Genomic DNA, 10,323 nt, shown 5'->3' on the forward strand with positions numbered 1-10,323 from the left:
AACTTAAAGTGTCCTTAACTATCATGTAAATATCTCAATTTAACTCAAGCTAACATGCAATATTATTTGACTATGCACTCTTATCCACTAATGTACAATGAAGAAAATTTGATACATGAATGTGAGTTGGATCCTTTGCTTGGAATGGAATTTCCAATTTTGTTGAGAAGGGTGTATTGTAATGCATGAGCATCACGATCCATTATTAAACCTTAGTCATAAGCATGGTTTCTAGATATGACCTTTGTATATAACTATTGATGTGAACTAAAGAGCACTAGTCCATTAGGATTGTGGAAGTGTTAAGGAGGTGGAGAAATTCAAGAATATACTCCTTTCTTTTAGAGAAAGAATACATGTCCTAGGGTTATCCATTAAGACATGCTAATGATTCTACCTATCATGTACATGGCCTATTTAAGAGGTATGGCATCAATGAATAATTCTATTATCATTGCATCAAATCCATTGGATCCCTCTTGCCTCTTATCATCCTTAATCTCTCCTCCATAGTGACTCAAACTCTAGTCTACATAGCAAATTATGGAATCTACCTCCTTTTCTCATTCATTGCTTTTAATAGGCACATCCATTTCATAAGCTTTCTTGCATAGATTAAAGTCCACATCTTAATGTAGTACCTATACCCTACCATTGCACATCATTTTTGTCATAATCTACAAGTTTTAATCATTTTTGAAAACTTTGGCAATCATGGCCAAAGTCCCTAGTTTTTTGAAAACTTTGGCAATCGTGACCAAACTTCTTGGTTTTTTGAGCCCATTGATTTGCAAACTTGATATTTTTCAAAAGTTAGTAGCTAGCCTTAAGGTCATTCATGCATCCAATTGCCCCCTATCATAGTCCCAACATTATAGCAACACGTTAAATCAACATCACAAAGCAGAAGGGCAATTAAACTTTTGAAGGTTGGCGTATTGCAATAAGATCTCTAGCAATCAACATTCATGAAAATACATGTTTGTGAGCATTTTTAGGAGACAGCAAAGCTCCCTTCAAGAACAAAATCATGGAGAATCCACATACCATAAATAAATGCTTTGCTACAAGATATTAACACATTCTACTCTTGAGGGAAACTTCCCTATCCGTTGAAAATGATTAAAACCACAATTTTCCTCTGAACAATCTTGCTCTCTTGAGGGAAGCTTCCCTAAGAGAATCATGAAAGTGTGTAGGGTGGAGGATGAACCTCTCCCATAGGTGTATGTGTACCACCCTACCAGAAGTGTGGATACAAAGGTCCTAAAGACTATGTGCCTACATTTGAAGAACCCCTTAGTGTGGTGAGTGATGTGACATGAAGTGCTTGAAATGAGAAAGTAAATGGTGTGAATAGTAAGGGAGATGTAGCAAAGGAAGTGGATGGGATGGGTGGGTTTTGAAATTGAGGTGTAAATGATGTAGATGTGGATTGACTATGAAAAGAAAAAGTCAAAGAAGAAAAATTGGAAGATGAGCTACCCAACTTTTTCTGATTATCCCCTCTACATGTGTTTACAGAGATAAGAATTGATCCTATAGAGGACCGTTTTCGTTCATAGTCAACATACTTAACTCTATTATAGAAACTTGTGTGCTATGCATCAGAATGGAAGGATGAGTCTAAAAGAAAGGGGCATACTTTGGATCTCTTTCTCCAACATAGGCACATCCTTGTTGGAGGCCTCAATGGCCTTGTAACATCTTCAAATTTAGGTGTAACATCTAAAGAGAAAGAATCATAGATACCTTCATTGAGTAGCTATTCTTGAAGTGTAATTATTGTATTAATCTCTTTGTTCTTCTTTTCTCTCTAACCAATGATCAGCTTAAGCTCCTCCTCATCAGCAATAGCATATGGTCTAGTTTCTCCAAAGTAGTCAAGTATATCCATCTGTGTCAGCAAAACCTTGCGGGGTAAGCTATGGAATCCAATCTTGCTCCATTCTTAGCATAGGCTACTTTAGAGACTAAGTTGGTGTGGAAGTGCTTGATGTCATCTTTCCTCTATTATTCCTATTTCCAAAGATGGAATTTGTGATCAAGGGCCTAGGTTACTTCAATGAGTACCTATGTAGAGGCGATCAACCGCCAAGACCCATGGACCGCTTATTGCTTCAAGCATTCCAAGCTTAGCACTAATGGCTACCTCTCACATAGCCGATGCACTATCCATCTCTACTGGTGTAGTGAGCTTACCTCCATGCCCAATCAAGTTACCTCCTCTCCTGAGCACTCTGGTAGCTCCACAATCCAAGTGCAAGCTTCAAGAAAGCTCCATCCTCAAGCCCCATGCTTTGAGCGCCATTGCCGTGAGCAAGAGAAGAGAAGAGAAGAGAAGAGAAGAAGAAAGGAGCAGATGGAGAGCTTCTCCTCCATGGTCCCTCACCCTCACACACTCACTCCTCACACTCTCACACTCCCTCTCTCAAGCACAAGCTCAAGCAAGCAAGAAGAAGAAGAAGAAGAAGAGAGCTACTTTTGGCCATACATAAGAATGAGCTTCTCATTCACTTTTCCACTTTATATACAAAACCCTAAATCCCTTTTTGGTGATCATCCCCTTATCCCCTTTTTTACATGGCTGGCCCTTTTTCCCATTGTCCTCCTATCTTCCTAGCTTTCTTCCTACCGCCCATCTATTGTTACAAATTGCATGTCGGTGCTTCTTAAAATAAATCATGGTGCACCTTGCGCTCTTTTACAAAAGTGTTGACATGCGCTTTTTCTTGTGCACCTTTCTCCTTGATTTAAGACTTTTCTACACTTCTTGTGTTTCCAAATTCTTCTTGGTACGCGTTCGTCTTCCGTTGTTTCACTTTGCCTTGGCCATGTCTTCCTCTTTAGATAAATCTAGATTTTCCACCTTATTCGTCTGAGGGTTAACATTAGCCCCTCCTAGATGAGTGCCAGTTCCATGGCACTCACCGTCGTAGGTAGTAGGCTTTAGCAAGCACCGAAGATGTGGGTGTAAGGGACTGTTGTGGTTTGCTGTGGAGGAGTTTTAGTGGTGGTGCGGATGAAGGTCATTGGTGGCACTTTGTTGGCCTGATTGGCTGGTGATAGGATTGTTGTAGTTGGTGATAGGGTTGTTCTTTGTTAGGAGTTGCACTCTTTGTTGTGGCACATGTGTTGGTGGTATGGGGATTTTGCGCATGTATGACGATTCGTTGGAGGGCTTGCATGATGATAAAGGATAAGAATTCAAAGTTGAGCGTTGATGAAGAGCTGATGATGCTTTCCTTGGAGTCTTCAATACTTACAAGTGAAAACCTCTCATATGTGGTCTCTCCCTGGGGGTAGTTCTAGTCTTCTTATCGTGCACAAGACGTAGTTTGATTAGTTTGGGAGACAGGTACCTGAGAGTAATGTCCTATACTTGAGGACCCAAACTATGTATAGATTGTGGTATAGATATTATGTGAGTGCACGTGCATACTTAGATATTATGTAGTTATAAGACTGCAGGTCTAGTTCCTCATATGATGCTTTAGCTTTTGGTAGCTGGTGGGTACTTGTAGTGTTCGAAGAGTACAAAATACTTTCCATGGTCTTGCATGCCTTGCTTACCACTATTGATTGCAATGGTACTCAGAAGGGTTGCGAAAAAGAATTGTGTGAAGGGTTCAGGGTGACAGGTCTAACCATAGGCGAGACAAGCTCCCTAGATAAGTCCTCCCTTGATGTGCCTTGAACAATTGTGGGGGATGTGTGAAGGGCTAGGGGACTAGGGATGGAGCTAGTCAACCAAGGTCACATCATGTTTTTTTCTTTTCTTTTCTTTTCCTTCTTTCTTTCTTTCTTCCTTTTTTTTTCTTTTCTTTTTCTTTTCTATTTTGTTTATTTCTCTCTTTTTTCTCTCCCTTTTTTTTTGGATAAAATGAATACAACCAATGCAATACATTGAGGCTATCAGCCTTTCATTTGGACTAAGAAATGTCGATATCCAAAAGCTGTGAAAAATGGATAGTACAATGATGATTATGTTGCTAGCCTCAATGCCAGAGGAACAGTTGTTGAGATGAAGAGATACATTTGAGATTTTACAAACCTCTTTGTAACTTACTAGACATTGGAATAATCGAGGTAGTAACTGCAATGAGCGGAATGTAGAGTCTAGCTAAGAAAGGGAGAGTAGCCAATGACTATGCTTCGGGCCATGCTCAAATGCAATGTGTGCTTTTTGCAGGGGTGATTTTCTTTTCCATTGGGGTTTCCATCACGGCTCTTTGTTTCTTGGTATTTCTGTCGCTTTCTCCATAATGGTTCTTGTGGGGTTGGTGGTCTTGTGGTGACTTGGACATTGAATGCTTTCGAACAGAGACCTATGTCGTCTTGCATTCACTTGGCAACTCGTGAGAGCACATGCAAGTCATATGCTTCGACCATAATGAACAAGTGCAACTCAAAAAGACATCACTTATCTGAATCCCACAATGTTGACTTTGATGCATATTACCTGTGCTGGATTATCATTGCTTGTGTGTGGGTGCCAGCTTTGCTTCTTTTGGTATTATTTATACACAGTCACACAACACATTGTTTATTTATATACATGTTTATAAATCCATGTCACTTCGTGAGGATAAAAACCAATTGTAGAACTCAGGATTGAATTGGAGTGTAGCACAAGTATCTAGTACTCATGGCAGCCTACTCAATATAACAACAAATATTTTGCAACATCTAGTAGCATGGTACCTTGTCCGAGTCTACTGGCAACATGTAGCTCCTCCTTAGTGAGAATTTTATCAACCAGAGAGTTCTCTTGGCTAGTTCTGGCTAAGTCCATACCCGGAACGATAGTAAGTACTCGAAAGGAAGTTGGCACTACATAGGTTGGGTCTCTTTGAGACCGCCATTTGGCCAGTCGCTCCTTTGAGATTGTCATAATCTAGGCTCCAAGTTTGGCCATTATAGCACGGTTTTCAAGCCAATGCTTTTCAAATTGACTTTGACCCTCTGATTATCACTTTAGTTGCTCTATCTCAAAGAGGTTTGGTTGGCAAAGCGCTTCATTGAATGTCACAGTTAAACGTAGTTCATCGGCCTCCTCGTCAGAGATGAGTTGCATGTTTTCATGTAGAAGCTTGTCATAGTGCTCATTAAGCTATTCTTGCTCTTCCCAGGATAGAGGAAATGGCAAGTATTCCTCAAGCTTCTCCTTAGGAAATTTACCCATGTCTGCAAGGATGTAGACACGTGCAAATAATTTGAGTTTAGCATCCAACTCAGTTAAGCATTCCGTGACACTTCTATGTTCGATGAGGGCTTGCTCGGTTGCTATCTCATGCAAGGTTCTAGGAGTTTCCCTAGGTTTTAGCATAGCTAGGGGGTCATGGTTTCCCTCAGATGTGACTACTATAGTTCTATCAACCTATTGTGACAATGTTGTATCTACTCTTGATTGGTCAATGCAAGTTCTGCTACTATCAGTGGATTGAGCATTGCAAGCTACCGTTGATGGTAATGGTTTCTTTGACTTATCAAAACACACAGATGTGTTTGAGGTTTCACCATTTTTAGGAGAGATGGAAATGGGTTCCTTGGTGGGTGGACTCGATGCTTTATTCCTCAGCTCTTCAGCACTCTTGGTCTCAATCTTCTTGGCGTCTACAACCACTTGCAATTGTCGTTGTTTTCATTGTTTTCTCCTCTTTTTCCTGGGCAATTGGGGTGTATTCTTTAAAGATTCAGGACCCTGAACTAGGTTAGCCATTGATGTGCTTGGTTGGGCCTCAACATTCTCTGTTTCTGGTTTGTCCTCATGGGATATAGCCGCGGCCTGCAGGACAGCCTCACTAGGTTGTGAGGGTGCAACTGCCTCTCTTTTTGGAGAGTCTAGCTCTTTAGCTAATTCCCCTTCATCTAGCTCCTCATCTGATTGCATTGGCAGTTACTCCCGGTCAGGGGGCATTTTCTTTAGACTCTTGTCCTTACCCATTGGAACATGCCTCCAGTGCTTCTTATCAAAGCGGGTGTTGTGTTCAGAGCTGTTTTTCTCTTACTCTAGAGGTTCGAGTGACTCTACTGTAGAATCAAGAGACAGTTTAAGGTTCCTATCATGTAGGCTTGGACAAAACAAGCTAAAGAAATTAGGGTTTTATTGATGGGAAGCATAGAGATCTAGGATTGTAGGGACTTGAGTGAGGCAAAAGACATATGCACTAACATCAAGTACCATGCTCCCTACTCCTAGCCTGCTAGCCACGTGTAGATCTTCTTCTAGAAGTAGTTCATCGTACAAGGGATATTTTTGGACAGTGGCAGAAAGCTAAACCTGATGGACCATTGCCAACACTCGTAATGAGATTGGGGCAATGTACGTGGGATCATGTCTTGATTTTCAAAGGGCTTTCCTTTGCTTAGCAAGTGTCATTAGTCGGTGGTCAATTTTGGCCAAGGAGATGGTGCATCTAACCAATGAACCAGAAATGGTCAACTTTTGTGCACTTCATCTCTGGTTCATTGGTTAGATGCACCATCTCCTTGGCCAAATCTTCGAGAGATTTCTCCTTAATCAAGCATAGGCTTTAGGTGCCTCAGCAGTGTTGGAGGTGTCAAGGATGTTGGTTGCAACACAGGTGAATGGCTAAGGACACATTCTGCGAGAGGCATCGTCACGGCCAAAGGTGGTGACTGCTATGCTTTCTTGATTGGAAGTAGTAGCGGCTAATTTAGTGGGATGGCCACTATTGGTAGACTGCTGTGTCAAGTCCTTAAGAAAATTAGAAGTGGCCATGTCTTTTGTTGCCCTTTGAGCATTCACTTGTTCAGATCGAGCATCAGGCATCTCCTTAGGCTGAGAGTTAAGGGTGGTGTCATGTCCCACCTCTTGGACATTTGAAAGCTCAGATGGAGATAGATATTGGGATTGAGCAATTGTACTTGACAACTGTTGTTGTGCTTATTTTTTCTGTTTAGGGAAAGAAGGTGTAGGAGATTTGGGACTCCTTGGCATTGATTGGATTTGCTCGTGGTTGTTAGACGATTCTACCATTTGCATTGTGCGTGCAATGCTCCTTATCCTCTTGGGAAGTCAAAGGCTCCTTGGACACTAATGGTCTTTGTGTATACTCAACGGTGACATCTAATGGCTGCTTGTTAAGCACGCTAGGCTGAGGATCTACCTTTCGAGTAGTCATGTTTGGTTTCTTGCCTCAAGAATTGGATTTCCATTTAGAGTTCGTCATGCGCTTCTTTGCTTTTGATGTGATCTGGCCTTCAGCTGATAGCGGAGGTTTAGCAGGGGGTTTTGGTACCCAAATCCATCGGTTACCTGCATAATACCCTTGTGCACGTAGCAATACTTTGGATATCCATCGAGGCGTTGTGTTGGCACTCCATCGATACCTTCATCTATCATGCTTGGGCTTCTTTTGTGGTCTTCTAAGATATTTGTAAGTCCAAAGCCTTTCCTTGGCATTGTCTCCTGACCTTCTTGTTTCAAGTATGGCATCACTCATTGGTTCTCTCTATTCAACATGTGCTTGTGTCAACTCTTTCAATAAGTCCTTGCTCTTGTTACTAGGCTTGCCTAGTATGTCACAATCTTCCTTGTCTTTCCCTTGAGACTTAATGAGGTCACCCTTACTAAAGGTTGTGATTATCCTTACACCCGATAACGTCAAGTGTATCCTCTATGCTACATAGTCGGCCTCGCACTTGGTTGCCCTTTTGAAGGGTCGTCCTAGGAGAGTTTCCTTTCCACAATTAGCACTATTGGAGGAACATGAAATAGGATAGGCAAGCTTTCAATTTCAATAGTTACAAGGATTTTGCACTTGCCTATAAGTGCTTGTGGGTGTCCCCCATAAGGATTAAGAGTTGCATCAGTTGGTGTGATGGTTGGCCTAGTAGGGCCCATGCTTCATAGGTTAAGATATTAAATCAGCTCCTTCATTGATGAGAGCATTTACACAATGCTCCCTTTTTGTGGTGAGTTTGACCCTAAGATAAGCAGGCTGTACTATGTCTTCATCTTCCGAGTCTTGGCTTATAAATTTAAGCCTTCTGATACATGCCTTTGAGTCCCCAACTGCACAACTAGATGTGAATTCTCTACTCATGTCTTGGGTTGTCTGTGCAGTGTCTTTCATGGTGTGGCCTTTTTGCCCTTGTTGGCTAGATTGGCCCATTGAGGTTCTAGGGTCTCTGTTTATCTTTGTTCGGGTATGGGCTTTTGGTTGTTGTTTTGAAAGTGAGAGTCTATGCTCATACAGAGCCATCACTACACTAGGATCTAATCCGAAGGACCTGTCACGATGCGTGTTTTCTCTCCAACCTACTTGGGGGAGGTGTAGAGGGGGCAGAGCCCCTCTACGGGGGTCTGAGGGGGGCAATCTCCCCTGGCCCACAAGGCCATTATGTTAAACACCATGCATGATTTGAAGGACCGTTCGTAGCCAAGTTTTGAACTACTTGCTCTAGATTCTAGTCTAATGATAGATCTATGATATGCTTTCGACTCTATATGGTCTCTGGGTTAGTTTTAGGGTCTACAAGTTAAAATTTTGAAAAAATCCAAATTCGGCCCAGTAGCTCCGAATTGCAGGGGCGGAATGTCCGATTCAGCCTGTCAGAATGGTCGAGGACCAAATGAGAAAGGGCCAAATGCAACTAGTCCAAATGTCAAATTTGGATAGTCCGAATGTGGTTGTCTGAGGGCTGAAGGGCTGAACTGTAGTGGCCGAATCGATCAGGCCGAGGGCTGAGTGGTTCGTCCAAATGAGTTTGAGCTGAATGGTCGAGGGCCAAGTCAAGTGGGCCAAGTGCAAAGTTGGTCGGAGTGGTGAATTCGGCCAATCCAATCACTCAAATCACATGATTTAGGTCACTGCCTATCGCACGCATCTCCAGATCAAAGCTACGGGTTGAGGGGAAGAGTTATATATACCTGGAATAGCAAATAAACTCCCAAATGCAAATTGACAAACAAATCAAACCCTCTTGCCCTCTTATAACAATAGAAACTCTGATGCATGTTTTCCTTCCTTTTTCTTTGTTTTTTCCTACCTAATGCATCCAAATCATAAAGCAAATATGTACACTACTCCAAATGATTTTCCAAATCCAAAAAAACCAAAAAATTACTCGATGAGGAGATTGAATACCTCTTCAAACTCCCTCACTTCCTACCTATTTACCTCAAGCATCGGTTCGGGGAAAACCCTACTTCAATGCTCGATTCAAAGGATGTAACTGCTCAAGGCTTGAATCCGTTTGTCTCGGCAAAACGGAACCAAAATGTAGAGGTGATCAACCGCCAAGACCCATGGACTGCTTATTGCTTCAAGCGTTCCAAGCCGAGCACTAATGGCTACCTCTCACAAAAGCTGACGCGCTATCCATCTCTACAAGTGTAGTGAGCTTACCTCCATGCCCAATCGAGTTACCTCCTCTCCCAAGCACTCTGGTAGCTCCACGATCCAAGTACAAGCTTCAAGCAAGCTCCATCCTCAAGCTTCACGCTCCAAGCTCCATTGCCGTGAGTAAGACGAGAAGAGAAGAGAAGAGAAGAAGAGAGGAGAAGATGGAGAGCTTCTCCTCCACAGTCCCTCACCCTCACACACTCACTCCCTCACACTCTCACATTCCCTCTCTCAAGCACAAGATCAAGCAAGCAAGAACAAGAAGAAGAAGAAGAAGAAGAAGAAGAAGAGAGCTACTTTTGGCCACACACAAGAATGAGCTTCTCATTCACTTTTCAACTTTATATACAAAACCCTAAATCCCTTTTTGGCTGTCATCCCCTTATCCCCTTTTTTTCATGGCCGGCCCTTTTTCCCATTGTCCTCCTATCTTCCTAGCTTCCTTCCTACTGTCCATCTATCCTTACGAATTGCATGGGTGAGAGCCCAGCGCATCTTAAAATAAATCATGGTGCTCCTTGCATTGTTTTACAAAAGTGTTGATATGCACTTTTTCTTGTGTACCTTTCTCCTTGATTTAAGAATTTTTTGCACTTCTTATGTTTCCAAATTCTTCTTGGTACTCCTTCGTCTTCTGTTTCACTTTGCCTTGTCCATGTCTTCCTCTTTAGATAAATCTAGATTTTCCACCTTGTTCATCTGAGGGTTAACAACCTAGTTTGATACCATGTAAAGAAATGCTCAAATATAGAATATTAACAAAAACATACAACAAGCATATAGACTAATAAAGAATACAATTACGCTTAAGGTAATATAGAGATAATGAACATAGGAGATGATAGAAATCTGAATAATGCAATAAACACACTATCCAAGGTGAATATTGAACCTCAAATATTTGTGTCTCAAGGACAAGAGCAAAGAATATGAGCTGAAGAGTGTGCCA

Source organism: Lygodium microphyllum, chromosome 1, assembly GCF_053477565.2.
Source record: "Lygodium microphyllum isolate KBCC chromosome 1, Lygodium_microphyllum_v1.1.10, whole genome shotgun sequence".
NCBI classification, from domain to species: Eukaryota; Viridiplantae; Streptophyta; class Polypodiopsida; order Schizaeales; family Lygodiaceae; genus Lygodium; species Lygodium microphyllum.